At 39.3% G+C, this 15,599-nt stretch overlaps 1 non-coding gene across 1 annotated transcript; it reads left to right on the forward strand.

Annotated features, from left to right (window-relative positions):
- The first annotated feature begins 11,666 nt into the window (after positions 1-11,666).
- Positions 11,667-11,738, forward strand: TRNAM-CAU (transfer RNA methionine (anticodon CAU)). Its single transcript has one exon. It is a non-coding gene; the product is annotated as a tRNA-Met (tRNA).
- Positions 11,739-15,599: the final 3,861 nt, after the last annotated feature.

Here is a 15,599-nt window from a genome sequence, read left to right on the forward strand (position 1 = left end):
TAAAAACAAACTCTAGCGTTCTCCAAGTTTTAGATAAAATTGTCTCCTTCATCTCAAGAAGTACCACAAAATTAACATCAAGATAGCACAGTATGATAGAAACACCAAACCTTTGGGCATGTGAAAGATGCAGAGCGTACAAAGGCCCAACTCCTCCGCCCAATTCGAGGCAGATTCATCGTCGCCAGCGTCCATTAGAATGGCATCTGAATAGAATGCACTCGCCGGGGTTGTGGAGAAGCAGAAGAGGCGGCGTCTGTGGCTGAGTGGTGTCAATCAAAGGATTTGTCGGCGACTGTGCGGTGGCTCTGGATTGCGGCAGCGTCGTCAGGTGGGGTCTCCATCGCGGCGGCGGCGTCTTCGGCTGGTGAGGAAGGCGGCGGCGTTAGGACGGTGGCGTGCGGCTGGCGAGGAAGGAGAGGAGAAGCGGCACGGGGCGCAACATCGGATTTGTGGCGGGGAAGGCGCGATGACATCGGCAATGGCAGGACGGCGGCTGTGAGGGAGGAAGAAGGGGGCGGCCTCGGGTTTGTGGTAGCAGGGCAACGGCGGCATCAGGCAGTGGCATCGAGCGTCGAAGGGGCGGCGGCGACTTCGTCTCAGGAGGCAGAAGGGCGAAGGAAAGGAGCGATCACGGGATGGGTAAAGGAATCGTAGGATTCCTTTATAACGAGTAATTGTGATTTAGTCGGCGTAATTAACGACTAAACCGATTAACAATTAGGGTTTATTGGACTAAATTAACTTAAAACCTAAGGTTTTATTATCACGATTGAATCGGTTACGGTAGCAAATCGAGTTCAATCTTGGTTCACTTGGTTCACTAATCAAACGACTTCTAATTTGACTCAAATCAGTTTCATTGGATTCGTCTTCGCGAGACGAACCTTTTTACCCATTTTATTTTATTAAAATCTCTTCCAGCACAACCAACCCAACTTGGTTCAATTTAGTTTAATCTTGGTTCGTTTGGTTCACTAACCAAACCAGCTCAGATTTGGCCTAAACTAATTTCGTTTGATTCGTCTTCGCGAGACGAACCTTCCCATCCCATTTATTTATAATAATCTTAACCTAAGTCTAGGTCCAACCTAGTTAACTTAAATGGTTTGCCTAATTTAGATTTCAACCCACTCCAATTCGAACTAACTGGATTTGGTCTTTGATTGGTTAGTTCAAATCCTAAAATTTTTAGAATATTACATTCTCCCCCACTAATAAAAAATTGGTCCCCAAATTTCCTACCTACCTACTATAGTGCCAAAGTGTTATAACCCGAATTCCCAAACCTATGGTTTATGGCCCACCAAGCTTTCGCTGCGCCACTATAATTGTCGCATCATGTCGAATTCCATACTGGCCGGCTGGGTAGCTGAAGAAAACACCGTCTGCCTCTGTTCTGGCTGGAGCTGACTCTGAAATGTTGCTGACGTCGATGGATGAACTTACTGATGTTTTAGATTATGATAAAATCTATGCTAATCGGTACTATTATAAACTTCAAAATAATAAAATGTACCTGTTATACAACCAGTATAAATTTTTACCCAACTAAAGGAATATACTAAAATACTTACAGATAATTGCCTGAAGATCTTTGCCATGTCATTTCCATCTCACAACTTGGGCCAAGTAACCCAACATGTAAAACTCCCAACGAACCGAACCGCTCAAATATCATTAAATTGGTATCAGATAAATTAAAATCTCAACGACAACAACAAAAGGACTAAAAAGGACTTCGCAACCTAAGCTCTGATAATCCCAAGGAACTAACTGCTCTGATACCACTAAATTGTCACGACCCGAGAGATAGCCGTCCGAAAAATTTCGGCAGCACCTCCCCAGTATCGCTGACAATTCCCTGAATACAAACATGAATATACTCGGCCACATGCGGCCGAAAATATGGACTACACGTCCAATCATACTCACAAGCATACATATCACAACTAATAATAATCTAAGGCCTACACGGCCATAGCAACTAACAACTAACACATGCATGCTATATGAATTCACCTCGAGAAAACCCAATCATACACATGAAATCCCGTACGGAAGGAAATCCACGCAGCGAAACACACCGTAAATCCGAACCAAAATCAACAAGCATCAGTGTATCAAATCTATCTACAACCATATCGAATGTAACAACTTCTAATACACCCATATCGAACTACTATATAAAATGAATACATTAAACCCACTAGACTGCTGATGTGAGATGGAAGCATCCGGCAGATCCCTGACATCATCTGTAAGCTCCTACCTGTTACCTGGGAAGACAGAAAAATCCCAGGGTCCAAAGAGGTGAGTACAAATACTCAGTGGGCAATATAGAAACAAAAGTGCATGACGAAGTAGATAAAGATAAGAACGATACATACCACAATTCAGCAAGATATCAAATATAACTCTGCAGGTAGTAAGTAAATAAAATAGTCTCATGTAATGAATCATATGAATGACATGTCAAACCAAATGCAACAATCAAGAATCAAACAGATAAGCAATCAAATGCAGGATCAGTATGGTCCAATACATATCTATAACATGCATATGATGTGCGAATGCATGATGCAACTGCCCCACACGCTACAGCACTCGTGCAAGCATCTGAGACTGGGTATGGCCGGCATCGGGGGATCAGTACTCCGCGCCCTACAAAAAAGTAGTCCGGTGATCCAAATCGAGGGATCAGTGCTCCGCGTCCGGTGATCCCATATCCTATGGCCGATATCTGTCCTCTAATACTCTCCGAGTACCACCCCTAACCGGTGTCGGGATCAGATCATCGACTCGGCTGCGTACACTGCCATACAGCCATCGACTGCGTACACTGCCATACAGTCGCCATCAATATGATGGAAGTAGGGGTCATAACCACCTATATCAATATACTACTACAGGCCAACTATAGACACGATAGACCCACATCATTGGGATTTACAATCGTTATCTCGCGTCATGATGAGATGTTCATTTCATAGTCATTTACACCTACCAGGCTAATCAATAAGCATGAGTATAGGTCCTAATAATCTGAGCTATCATAATAAGAGAACTATACCAGTAATAATCACGATATCGGATCAAGGATAGAAACGAATTCAAGAATAATAACCAAGGTCAACGAATATAGGGTCAAGCATGATATAAACATGATTAATATAAGAAGTAAGCAAATAACAGCAGAGACATAGTCAAGGTATCACAACTAAACTACTAAAAAAGGGAATCATGCACTGCAATGGAAAAAGGACTGTATTGACCAGATACAGTAAATCACCCACCTGATATGACGAATCGTCGCAATAAGAATCTTTCTGTATAATAGGATCTTCAAATCAAGGTCCTGTAATTTAAAATAAATAATACTCACTAACTACAATTATAAATTAAATTCTATTAACAACAATCATGGTATATTACATCGTTATCAACTCCCAACCGAATTGCCCTCTCAATCGAATTTAACCTAACCAAGTCTAGTTAACTCAAGTTAACCTTAATCGGATCAAGAGTCAACCCCCATATTAAATTAATTAAACTACTAATTAATTATCTAACTTGACAATTTAACTAATTAGTTATTAAACTAATTAAAGCAATTAATTACTAATTATTAACTGATCAACTAATTATTAAATTGATTAATATGTTATTGGATTGATTAACAATCTAATTAAACTGGGTTAGTTATCTTAATTAATCCGATATCATTTGTTTAATCAAATAAGCCTTAATTTCTTGATGAATTTCTGTCTGCATCACAGAGGATTTAAGCATAAAGTTTGTGATTTCTAACAATCCTATAAACCTACGTGGAGAAAGCCATGCTTTGCCATTTCATTTTAATTCTTCATTTATAACCTTAACCGAACATACTACAAAAGACAAGTAAGAATTCAACAGCTATGTGATTAACCAATTTCTTTAAGCCCTCGTTATTCACCAGCAGCCTTGGTAGAAAATTTCATTTTTTATTGAAAACAGGAGAAGAAGCATTAGCAACCTTAAAACCAAATGTTTGAATTATACGTTAATCTACTTCATATTAGCGGCTAAACTAAGGTTATTAGTGAACATAGAAGCTACAAACTCTAACTTAACCGTGTATGAAGTACTTATTGATAATAGCATTCAATACCAGTGAAACAACAACGGCGGCAGAGCAGGGCATCGTCGGATTGTGGCAGGCGTTAGCTGTTCGATTTTCCCCACGCGGCTAACTAGGGTATAGGGCAGTGGTGGTGCTGAGCAGGGCGATCGGCGGCGCTGGATGAGGCGGCGTCTGGAGTCGGCTGCGGCGGTGTAGAATGGCAGCGCCGATTGGGCGGTAGCACGGTTGGTCTTCTCTACGCGACGGCGTCAAGGGCTTTGCTGTTGAGGGAGGCGGCTGCCCCTTTTCCTTCCGTGCGTCGGCGACTAGAGGCGGCAGAGGGCAGCTTCCGGCCGGGCGGCATCGGCAGCAAGGAGGAAGAGGGCGGTGGCAACTGGCGAGAAGGAGAAGGAGAAGGAGAAGAGGGGTTTGCTTCGGGCGGAGGCGAAGGCGGCTTCGGCACGGTGAAGAAAGGGCTCGCGATTCCCATTATAACGAGGAGTAACAGTAACTAATAAACCAGGCTAGGATTTGGGGTAATCGGCGTGATTAAACTGGCTAAACTGGTTTGAAAACCTAGGATTTATTAAGACGATTGAACCGGTTACTGTAGCGAATCAGGTTGAACTTTGGTTCGCTTGGTTCACCAACCAAACGACCTCTGATTTGACTCAAATCAGTTTTGTTGGATTCGTCTTTCCAAGACAAATCTTTTTATCTATTTTATTTTATCAAAATCTGTTCCAGCATGAACCAACCCAACTTGGTTCAGTTTGGTTCAATCTCGGTTCGTTTGGTTCACTAACCAAACGACCTCTGGTTCGAGCCAATCTAGTTTCGGTTGATTCGTCTCTGTAAGACGGATCTCCTCATCGCGTTTGTTTTGACAGAGCTCTTTTCCATTATGAATCCACTTAACCCAAATCCATTAAAGCTTACCCTTTTATTGTGTAATTCAAACTCAAAATTTGCTAGGATATTACAGTGAATCCCGTCTGGATGATAATCCACATTTCCACCTGCGTCTTCAGATGACATTCCATTCTGGTTTTCCAGTATGGAAAATCGTCACCCGAGAAGAGAGGTGGTCTTGCGGTGCTGAAACCTTCCTGGTGGGCCATTTATCTAGCACACAAGAAAGACGAGAAAAAAATGTTCCAAGACTTGGTCTTGGATTAGTAGTGCGGGAGGAGAAAAATAAAAAAATCAAAAATTAAAAAACCGGTCTTGAATCAGTGGTTGCATTGTTTTCAAGAAACCCCCGCTCTGATACCAATTGTAGGATCGAAATACACGCTAGAGGGGGGGTGAATAGCGCGTTGCACGCTTTTTGACTTTCGTAAATTCTCGAACGATGCGGAAGCAAAACAATAACAAGAATGCAGCGGAAATGTAAAGTGCAGAAAATAAAGGACTCGTTTGTTTTTACTTGGTTCACAGCGCAACGCTGCTACTCCAAGGCCCACGGTCCTTGACCGTTTACGTTGGGCAATCCATTAAGGCACTTGCCCCTTTACGGCAGCAAGTGTATCAAAAAACCGTAAAAACTTTGAATACAATGATTAATTAAATAACATACAGAGTTACCAAACTTTCATCTTTTCTCGGTCGTTCCCCGGAAGTAAAATTCGGCGCCTTGGTGTAGAATGGAGTAGCTTGAAGCAGGTACAGCACCGACGTCAAAAAGGTAGGGCTCGGGAGTCGCGAGAACGGAGTTTGGAGGCGTTTGGAATGAATTGCTCGGCTGCTGGTCGCGGGCGTCTTTTATAGGCTTGCTGAGTCGACTCAGATGCAGATCTGGGTCGACTCCATCCTGCGTGGCAGATCAAGTTTTATCGTCTTCGCCCGACTTCTTCTCTGAGTCGACTCCGATTGACTTCTGGGTCGACTCCAGTCACGGTGGCAGCGGCGTTGATAATTCTTTGACTCTGAGTCGACTCAAAACGTCATCTGGGTCGACTCCAGGCTGCGTTGGCAGAAAGTCGACGCACAGACTTCCAGATTCCAGCTGACTCAGCTGGAGTCAACTCCAGAACCCATCTGAGTCGACTCCAGACCTGAATTTTCAGCTTTTCATCCGGAGTTCGCATTCGTCTGACTTTTCCTTCCTGCAAAAGATGTTAGCTCAAAATGATAACATGTAAAGGATTAAGTTGGTCTATCAGACCAACTATAAGTCTTAACTTCGGATCTCCAGTGAGACCCTGGGTTAGACTGACGCCTAGTGTTCCCCTCGGGAATGCGTCCTCATCCACTCCTCTCGGGAGAATTTACTTGATTGCCAACTGAGTCCTCCTGACTCGTTGGACTTGTGCTCGGCTCTGTCTTTGCCCCCCAGGATTTGTGCTGCAACTGATCCTCCTGATCAGCCCAGACTTCTGCTACAGCTTGGTCCTCCTGACCCAGCCCAGGCAGCAACTTGGTCCTCCTGACCAAGCCCAGACTTCTACTGCAACTTGGTCCTCCTGACCAAATCAAGACTCTACCTGGTGCACTTTGACTCTGCCAAGACTTCATGCCTAGCAGCACTAGGACTTTTCCTGCAAGCTCAGTTTAACCTGGTTAGTCAAACCACATACTTAACTTGATCCTAGTTCCATAATCAAAACACTGGTTCGATCTGCTAGTGCTTCCTGCACTAACAAAATTCTCGAAGGATCGTTGCCCACACAACGTTCGAGAAGAGGAGAGGAATACAGCAGAAGATCAAGGGGTCATCCACATCCTTCACAACAGTCCGAAGAAATGGTATAATTTAATGTTTCCGCGTTAATTAAATTTTCCTTTTTATCTTGGATCCTGTAAACCAAACACAAGAGCCCAATGATCTAAATGCGTCGATCGAATTTTGTTTGATCGACTATGAGGGCAACTTGAAATCGTTTCCGGGAAAAATTTTGTTCTGCAAGAATCAACCGGAACGATTTTTTTCAAGACTTTCCCATCAATGGTATCAGAGCATTGGTTAGGACTCTGTGTGTTTGGTTTCAGTTATTTATGCACTTTTCATGCATAAATTTAGGCAGGATAATAGTAGGAATTGCAAGTAGATTAACTCTGTGGTTGTAGGATTCCTAGATCCAACAATTATGGCCTAAATTGTGATATGTATGTATTGTATGATGTGCATGGGTGTAATAATAATTAAGCACAGCGGGACGCTGTATAGTTTTAATTTACTGTTCAATCTAGATTACATGTAAAACCCCTTCGTGGGGTGTAGGATCGATGGATGTAAATTTTATTTTATGTTATTGCGGACTTCTTCTCGCGTGGTGAGAACCGGATGCGCAGCGAAACAAGGAAGACGCAACTACGTCAAAGGGAGGCTTCTTAAAGAACGGCGGATATTGAAAAAGGTCATAATAGTTGGAAAATTATTTTTCCATATCTTTATTGCTGATTCTTTATGCTGTTTTTTTTATATCCCTTGTTTTTATCTAATTGCATACTATTTCTTTTATGCATAGAATTACATAGGTAAAACCCCTAAGGATTTGTCTAGAGGGACATTATGGGAACAGGACATCGCTAATTTGATCTTAGTCGATTATAGAAAACCCTAACTTATAGTTTGATCGTAACTTGCCAGCTTTCCACTAACCATTTATCGCCATAAATATCTAATAAATTAGAACAGACCAAAATAATAATAAGAAAAAACTAATTGACTTAAATTATATTACACCGCTGAAGGACATACAAGTTATTAGCCTTCTCTCTTCCTGTGCAACAGTTCGAACAGCCAAGGACACTCTCTCTCTCCATCATTGTTTAACAAGAAAACAAAGAGCATGAAACTTGTAGGACAATAAACAGTATGACTTGATTATACATGTTAATTATTTCATATATACAAAGGAGTTAACAAGTCGAGGAATGGAATCATGCTGATGAGATCTAAATATTGTTTTGGGACCAATATACGATATTCGGGTCTTTTAAATTTTGCTAAAAGTTAATTTTGAGATTTAATGCGCATGCATGCTTGTTAAGAATTAATGCAAATGCATGCATAGAATTCAAAAGTATGCATGCATTATGTGGGTTCAGAAACCTAATAGATGATGATCAATTTAATTTTATAATAATTAATGTCATTCTAGGATTATTTATGATGTCTATATAAGATTGTAGTGGGTATGTCACAAACATGTTCAAGATCAGATAATCCACCATATTTTGGATTTCTCTATTGTTCTCCACTTCAATATATATCATTGGTATCAAAGCGTCTACATACTTTCCGTTTCTAATGACAAATACCCTTTTCCAATACTCTCCAAGTCACCTTCTTATTTTTAACAGAGATCACTATGATGATTAGAGTAATTAGGTGGAAATATTTTTCATCTCACAAGATCTAATTGAAAGAAGTTAAGAAGAACCACCAACGGCTCCTCCGGCATGGACAAATGCTCAACAATGACAATATAAAGAGAATATCAAAAAGGATTCAAATGTATTACGATACATCCAACAAGGATTGAGCAAGTCAATTTTTCCCTCGCATTTTCGGCATAAAAAGGCTAAAGATGCTTGGGAAGTTTTAAACAAAGATTTTTAAGATTCAACGAAAATCATTGTCATCAAATTACAAACTCTATGGACCAATTTTGATAATTTATCCATCAAAGAAACTGAAAGGGTACATGATTTTTTTTCTCAAAAATTACTAGATAGTTAACTTGATTAGAAGTTATGGTGACACTATCGAAGAAAAGAAAATAGTTGACAAAATTTTAAGGATTTTACCATTAAAATTTCAACATGATGTTACTATCATTGAGGAATCTAAAGATTTGTCTATACTCATCATGTATGAACTAATGGGTTCCCTTGAAGCTCATAAGAATAGAATGATTCATTAGAGGAAGCTCTCCAATCTAAAATAAATGTGACAGAAACAAAGAATGGAGACCAATTGAGATGACAAAAGTATCAACATCAGAATTCTAATTCAAGAGACGAATTCAAAGGCAAAGAGTGGAAGACAAATCAGCCTAGCAATATAGATTTCAAACCATGCAACATATGCAAAAAAAAGCAATCATGGAAGCAAAGATTGTTGGTTTAAACAATGTAACAACTGTGAAGACTCTGATCATCTTTACATTAATTGTTCGAAGAAACAAAAAAAATCAAGCCAACTTCATTGAAAATGATGAATCCTCAAAATAATTATTCTACTCTTGCATGAGTACGCAAGAAGATCGAGACACATGGTATACCTCGATAGTGGATGCAGTCGTCATATGACAAGCATAAAATCCAGTTTTGTCTACCTGGATGATTTATTTAAATTCAAAGTGAAGCTTGGAGATGGAAAATATGTGAAGGTGGAAAGCAAAGGTGATATCACCATGAAAACAAAAGGAGGTACTTCTAAACTCATCAAAGATGTGCTTTACGTTCCTGAATTATCTCAAAATTTATTGAATGTGGGTCAACTAGTAGAAAATGATTATATGCTCACATTTGATAGGGGCAAATGCACAATTACTGATAAGGAAAAGGATCAAACAATAACTATAGTACCTACATTAAATAGAGTATTTCCAATGTGCATGTCTCATAAAGAGAATTTGATTTTAAAGTCTGAAGTCATAAATGATTCAATGTTTTGGCATACGAGGTATGATCATTTAAATTATGAGAGCCTTAAATTGTTGAATAAAGAGGCTATGGCTATTGGGCTCCCTTCTATATATTGACGAAAGAGGAAGAGTTTGTGAAGGATGTGTTTATGGAAAAATTCATAGAATGTCATTTCCTAAATGCTCATAGAGAGCTACAACTCACTAGAATTATTGCATGCTAATATTTATGGCACAATCAAAACTTATTCCTTGAATAATAGAAGATATTTTCTTTTATTTGTTGATGATTATTCAAGGATGATGTGGGTATATTTTCTTGAGAAGAAATCGGAAGCTTTTTCTAAATTTCTTCACTTTATGGCTTATGTTGAAAGAGAAAGTGGACAGGTCATCAAAGGCTTGAGAACGGATCGAGGATGATCTAATTTCCCATCGAAATCCAATGCCTTCACGAGGTAATCCATCAACGATATTCTACTCACCCTTCTCGTACCAATCGAAATCCTATTGTCAAAACTTCTATTTTTGATGCTCATCAATCGTTGAAGTGGCATAGTCTTTCTCGACTCAAGGTTGAATTTTCAAAAAAAAATTTCTTTTGAACTGTAAAGAAATCAAAGTGGCGCAGCGGAAGCGTGGTTGGCCCATAACCCATAGGTTCTAAGATCAAAACATGGCTCTGATACTTAATTTTTTAAGCTAATTTTTTTTCTTTTTGATTCATTTACCTTGATTAGTCGGTCGATCATTGATCATCAAAATCCAACGCCTTCATGAGCTGTAATCCATCAACAATGTTTAGCTCACCCTTCTCGTATTGATCGAAATTTCATTGTCTACTGAAGGCTTCTGTTTTTTATGCTTATCGATCATTGGAGTGGCATGGTCTTTTTTGAGCCAAGTTGGATTTTCACTAACTTTTTTCTTTTGGATCGTGAAGAAATTAGAGCGGCGCAGCGGAAGCATGGTGGGCATATAACCCATAGTTTTCAGGATTGAAATCTAGCTCTAATATTAAGTGTTTTAGTTTTTTCAACTAAATTTTACCCTTTTTGATTCATTTGCCTTGATTCGTCGACCGAACCTTAATCTAATTTCTCATCGAAATCCAACGCCTTCACGAGGTAATCCATCAACGATATTCTACTCTCCCTTCTCGTACCAATCGAAATCCTATTGTCTGCTGAAGACTTATATTTTTTATGCTAATCAATCGTTGAAGTAGCATAGTCTTTCTCAACCCAAGGTTGAATTTTCACTGAATTTTTTCTCTTGGATTGTAAAGAAATCAGAATGGCGCAGCGGAAGCGTGGTGGGCCCATAACCCACAGGTCCCAGGATTGAAACTTGGCTCTAATACTTAGTTTTTTAAGCTAAATTTTTCTCTTTTTGATTCATTTGCCTTGATTAGCCGGTCGAACCTTGATCGTTGAAATCCAACACCTTCACGAGGCAATCCATCAATGATGTTTAACTCACCCTTCTCGTACCGATCGAAATTTCATTGTCTACTGAAGGCTTCTATTTTTTTATGTTCATCGATCATTGGAGTGGCATGGTCTTTTTCTACCCAAGGTTGGATTTTTACTGACTTTTTTCTTTTGTATCGTGAAGAAATTAGAGTGGCGTAGCGGAAGTGTGGTGGGCCTATAACCCATAGTTTTCAGGATCAAAATCTAGCTCTAATACTAAGTGTTTAAGTTTTTTTAACTAAATTTTACTCTTTTTGATTCATTTGCCTTGATTCATCGGCCGAACCTTAATCTAATTTCTCATCGAAATCCAATGTCTTCATGAGGTAATTCATCAATGATGTTCTGCTCACCCTTCTCGTACCGATTGAAATCTCATTGTCTGTTGAAGACATCTGTTTTTGATGTTCATCGACCATTGGAGTGGCATGGTCTTTCTAGACCCAAGGTTAGATTTTTACTAACTTTTTTCTTTTGAATTCTAAAGAAATCAGAGTGGCGCAGCGGAAGCGTGGTGGGCCCATAACCCACAGGTCCCAGGATCGAAACCTGGCTCTGATATTTAGTTTTTTAAGCTAAATTTTTCTCTTTTTGATTCATTTGCCTAGATTAGCCGGCCGAACCTTGATCATCGAAATCCAACACCTTTACGAGGTAATCCATCAATGATGTTTAGCTCACCCTTCTCGTACCGATCGAAATTTCATTGTCTACTGAAGGTTTCTATTTTTTTTATGCTCATCGATCATTGGAGTGGCATGATCTTTTTCTACCCAAGGTTGGATTTTCACTGACTTTTTTCTTTTAGATTGTGAAGAAATTAGAGCGGCGCAGCGGAAGTGTGGTGGGCCTATAACCCATAGTTTTCAGGATCAAAATCTAGCTCTAATACAAAGTGTTTTAGTTTTTTCAACTAAATTTTACTCTTTTTGATTCATTTGCCTTGATTCGTCCGCCGAACCTTAATCTAATTTCTCATCGAAATCCAATGTCTTCACAAGGTAATCCATCAACGATATTCTACTCACCCTTCTCGTACCGATTGAAATCTCATTGTCTGCTGAAGACATCTGTTTTTGATGTTCATCGACCATTGGAGTGGCAGGGTCTTTCTCGACCCAAGGTTAGACTTTTTACTAACTTTTTTCTTTTGAATTTTAAAGAAATCAGAGTGGCGCAGCGGAAGCGTGGTGGGCCCATAACCCATAGGTCCCAGGATCGAAACTTGGCTCTGATATTTAGTTTTTTAAGCTAAATTTTTCTCTTTTTGATTCATTTGCCTAGATTAGTCGGCCGAACCTTGATCGTCGAAATCCAACACCTTTACGAGGTAATTCATCAATGATGTTTAGCTCACCCTTCTCGTACTAATTGAAATTTCATTATCTATTGAAGGCTTTTATTTTTGATGCTCATCGATCATTGGAGTGGCGTGGTGTTTCTCGATCCAAGGTTGGATTTTCACTAACTTTTTTTCTTTTGGATCGTGAAGAAATTAGAGTGGCGCAGCAGAAGTATGGTGGGCATATAACCCACAATTTTCAAGATCGAAATCTAGCTCTAATACTAAGTGTTTTAGTTTTTTCAACTAAATTTTACTCTTTTTGATTCATTTGCCTTGATTCGCCAACCGAACTTTAATCTAATTTCTCATCGAAATCCAATGCTATCACGAGGTAATCCATCAACGATATTCTACTCACCCTTCTCGTATCAATCGAAATCCTATTGTCTGCTAAAGACTTCTATTTTTGATGCTTATCAATCGTTGAAGTGGCATAGTCTTTCTCAACCCAAGGTTGAATTTTCACTGAATTTTTTCTCTTTAGATTAAAAAGATATTAGAGTGGCGCAGCGGAAGCGTGGGCCCATAACCCACAGGTCCTAGGATCGAAACCTGGCTCTGATACTTAGGTTTTTAAGCTAAATTTTTCTCTTTTGATTCATTTACCTTGATTAGCCGGCCGAACCTTGCTTGATCGTCAAAATCCAACGCCTTCACGAGGTAATTTATCAACGATCTTTAGCTAACTCTTCTCGTACCGATCGAAATTTCATTGTCTACTAAAGGCTTCTGTTTTTTATGCTCATCGATCATTGGAGTGGCATGCTCTTTCTTGACCCAAGGTTGAATTTTCACTGACTTTTTTCTTTTGGATCGTGAAGAAATTAGAGTGGTGCAGCGGAAGCATGGTGGGCCTATAACACACAGTTTTCAGGATTAAAATCTAGCTCTAATAGTAAGTGTTTTAGTTTTTTCAACTAAATTTTACTCTTTTTAATTCATTTTTCTTGATTCGTCGGCCGAACCTTAATCTAATTTCTCATCGAAATCCAATGCCTTCATGAGGTAATCCATTAATGATATTCTGCTCACCCTTCTCGTACCGATTGAAATCTCATTGTTTGTTGAAGACATCTATTTTTTATGTTCATTGACCATTGGAGTGGCATGGTCTTTCTCGACCCAAGGTTAGATTTTTACCAACTTTTTTCTTTTGAATTTTAAAGAAATTAGAGTGGCGCATCAGAAGTGTGGTGGGTCCATAACCCACAGGTCCCAATTGAAACATGGCTCTAATACTTAGTTTTTTAAGCTAAATTTTTCTCTTTTTGATTCATTTGACTTGATTAGCCGACCGAACTTGATCGAAACCTGGCTCTGATACTTAGGTTTTTAAGCTAAATTTTTCTCTTTTTGATTCATTTACCTTGATTAGCCGGCCGAACCTTGATCGTCGAAATCCAACGCCTTCACGAGGTAATTCATCAACGATCTTTGGCTAACTCTTCTCGTACCGATCGAAATTTCATTGTCTACTAAAGGCTTCTATTTTTTATGCTCATCGATCATTGGAGTGGCATGCTCTTTCTTGACCCAAGGATGGATTTTCACTGACTTTTTTCTTTTGGATCGTGAAAAAAATAGAGTGGTGCAGCGGAAGCGTGGTGGGCCTATAACCCACAGTTTTCAGGATTAAAATCTAGCTCTAAAAACTTTTTTCAACTAAATTTTACGCTTTTTAATTCATTTGTCTTGATTTGTCGGCCGAACCTTAATCTAATTTCTCATCGAAATCCAATGCCTTCATGAGGTAATCTATTAATGATGTTCTGCTCACCCTTCTCGTACCGATTGAAATCTCATTGTTTGTTGAAGACATCTATTTTTTATGTTCATTGACCATTGGAGTGGCATGGTCTTTCTCGACCCAAGGTTAGATTTTTACCAACTTTTTTCTTTTGAATTTTAAAGAAATTAGAGTGGCACAGCGGAAGTGTGGTGGGTCCATAACCCACAGGTCCCAAATTAAAACCTGGCTCTAATACTTAGTTTTTTAAGCTAAATTTTTCTCTTTTTGATTCAGTTGACTTGATTAGCCGACCGAACTTGATCGTCGAAATCCAACGCCTTCACGAGGTAATCCATCAACGATGTTTAGCTCACCCTACTCGTATCGATCGAAATTTCATTGTCTACTGAAGGCTTCTATTTTTTTATGCTCATCGATCATTGGAGTGGCATGGTCTTTTTCTACCCAAGGTTGGATTTTCACTGACTTTTTTCTTCTGGATCGTGAAGAAATTAGAGTGGCGCAGCAGAAGTGTGGTGGGCCTATAACCCATAGTTTTCAGGATCAAAATCTAGATCTAATACTAAGTGTTTTAGTTTTTTCAACTAAATTTTACTCTTTTTGATTCATTTGTGTTGATTCGTCGGCCGAACCTTAATCTAATTTCTCATCGAAATCCAATGCCTTCATGAGGTAATCCATCAATGATGTTTTGCTCACCCTTCTCGTATCGATTGAAATTTCATTGTCTGTTGAAGACATCTATTTTTGATGTTCATCGACCATTGGAGTGGCATGGTCTTTCTCGACCCAAGGTTAGATTTTTTACAAACTTTTTTCTTTTGAATTCTAAAGAAATTAGAGTGGCGCAGCGGAAGCGTGGTGGGCCCATAACCCACAGGTCCTACGATCGAAACTTGCCTCTGATACTTAGTTTTTTAAGCTAAATTTTTCTCTTTTTGATTCATTTGCCTAGATTAGCCGGCCGAACCTTGATCGTCGAAATCCAATACCTTTACGAGGTAATCCATCAATGATGTTTAGCTCACCCTTCTCGTACTAATTGAGATGTCATTATCTACTGAAGGCTTCTATTTTTTATGCTCATCGATCATTGGAGTGGCATGGTGTTTCTCGATCCAAGGTTGGATTTTCACTAACTTTTTTCTTTTGGATCGTGAACCAATTAGAGTGGCGCAGCGGAAGTATGGTGGGCATATAACCCACAGTTTTCAGGATCGAAATCTAGCTCTAATACTAAGTGTTTTAGTTTTTTCAACTAAATTTTACTCTTTTTGATTCATTTGCCTTGATTCGTCGACCGAACCTTAATCTAATTTCTCATCGA

Source organism: Curcuma longa, chromosome 15 (assembly GCF_044706935.1).
Source record: "Curcuma longa cultivar G26 ecotype Majalengka, Jawa Barat chromosome 15, ITB_CL_G26_1.1, whole genome shotgun sequence".
Lineage (NCBI taxonomy): Eukaryota > Viridiplantae > Streptophyta > Magnoliopsida > Zingiberales > Zingiberaceae > Curcuma > Curcuma longa.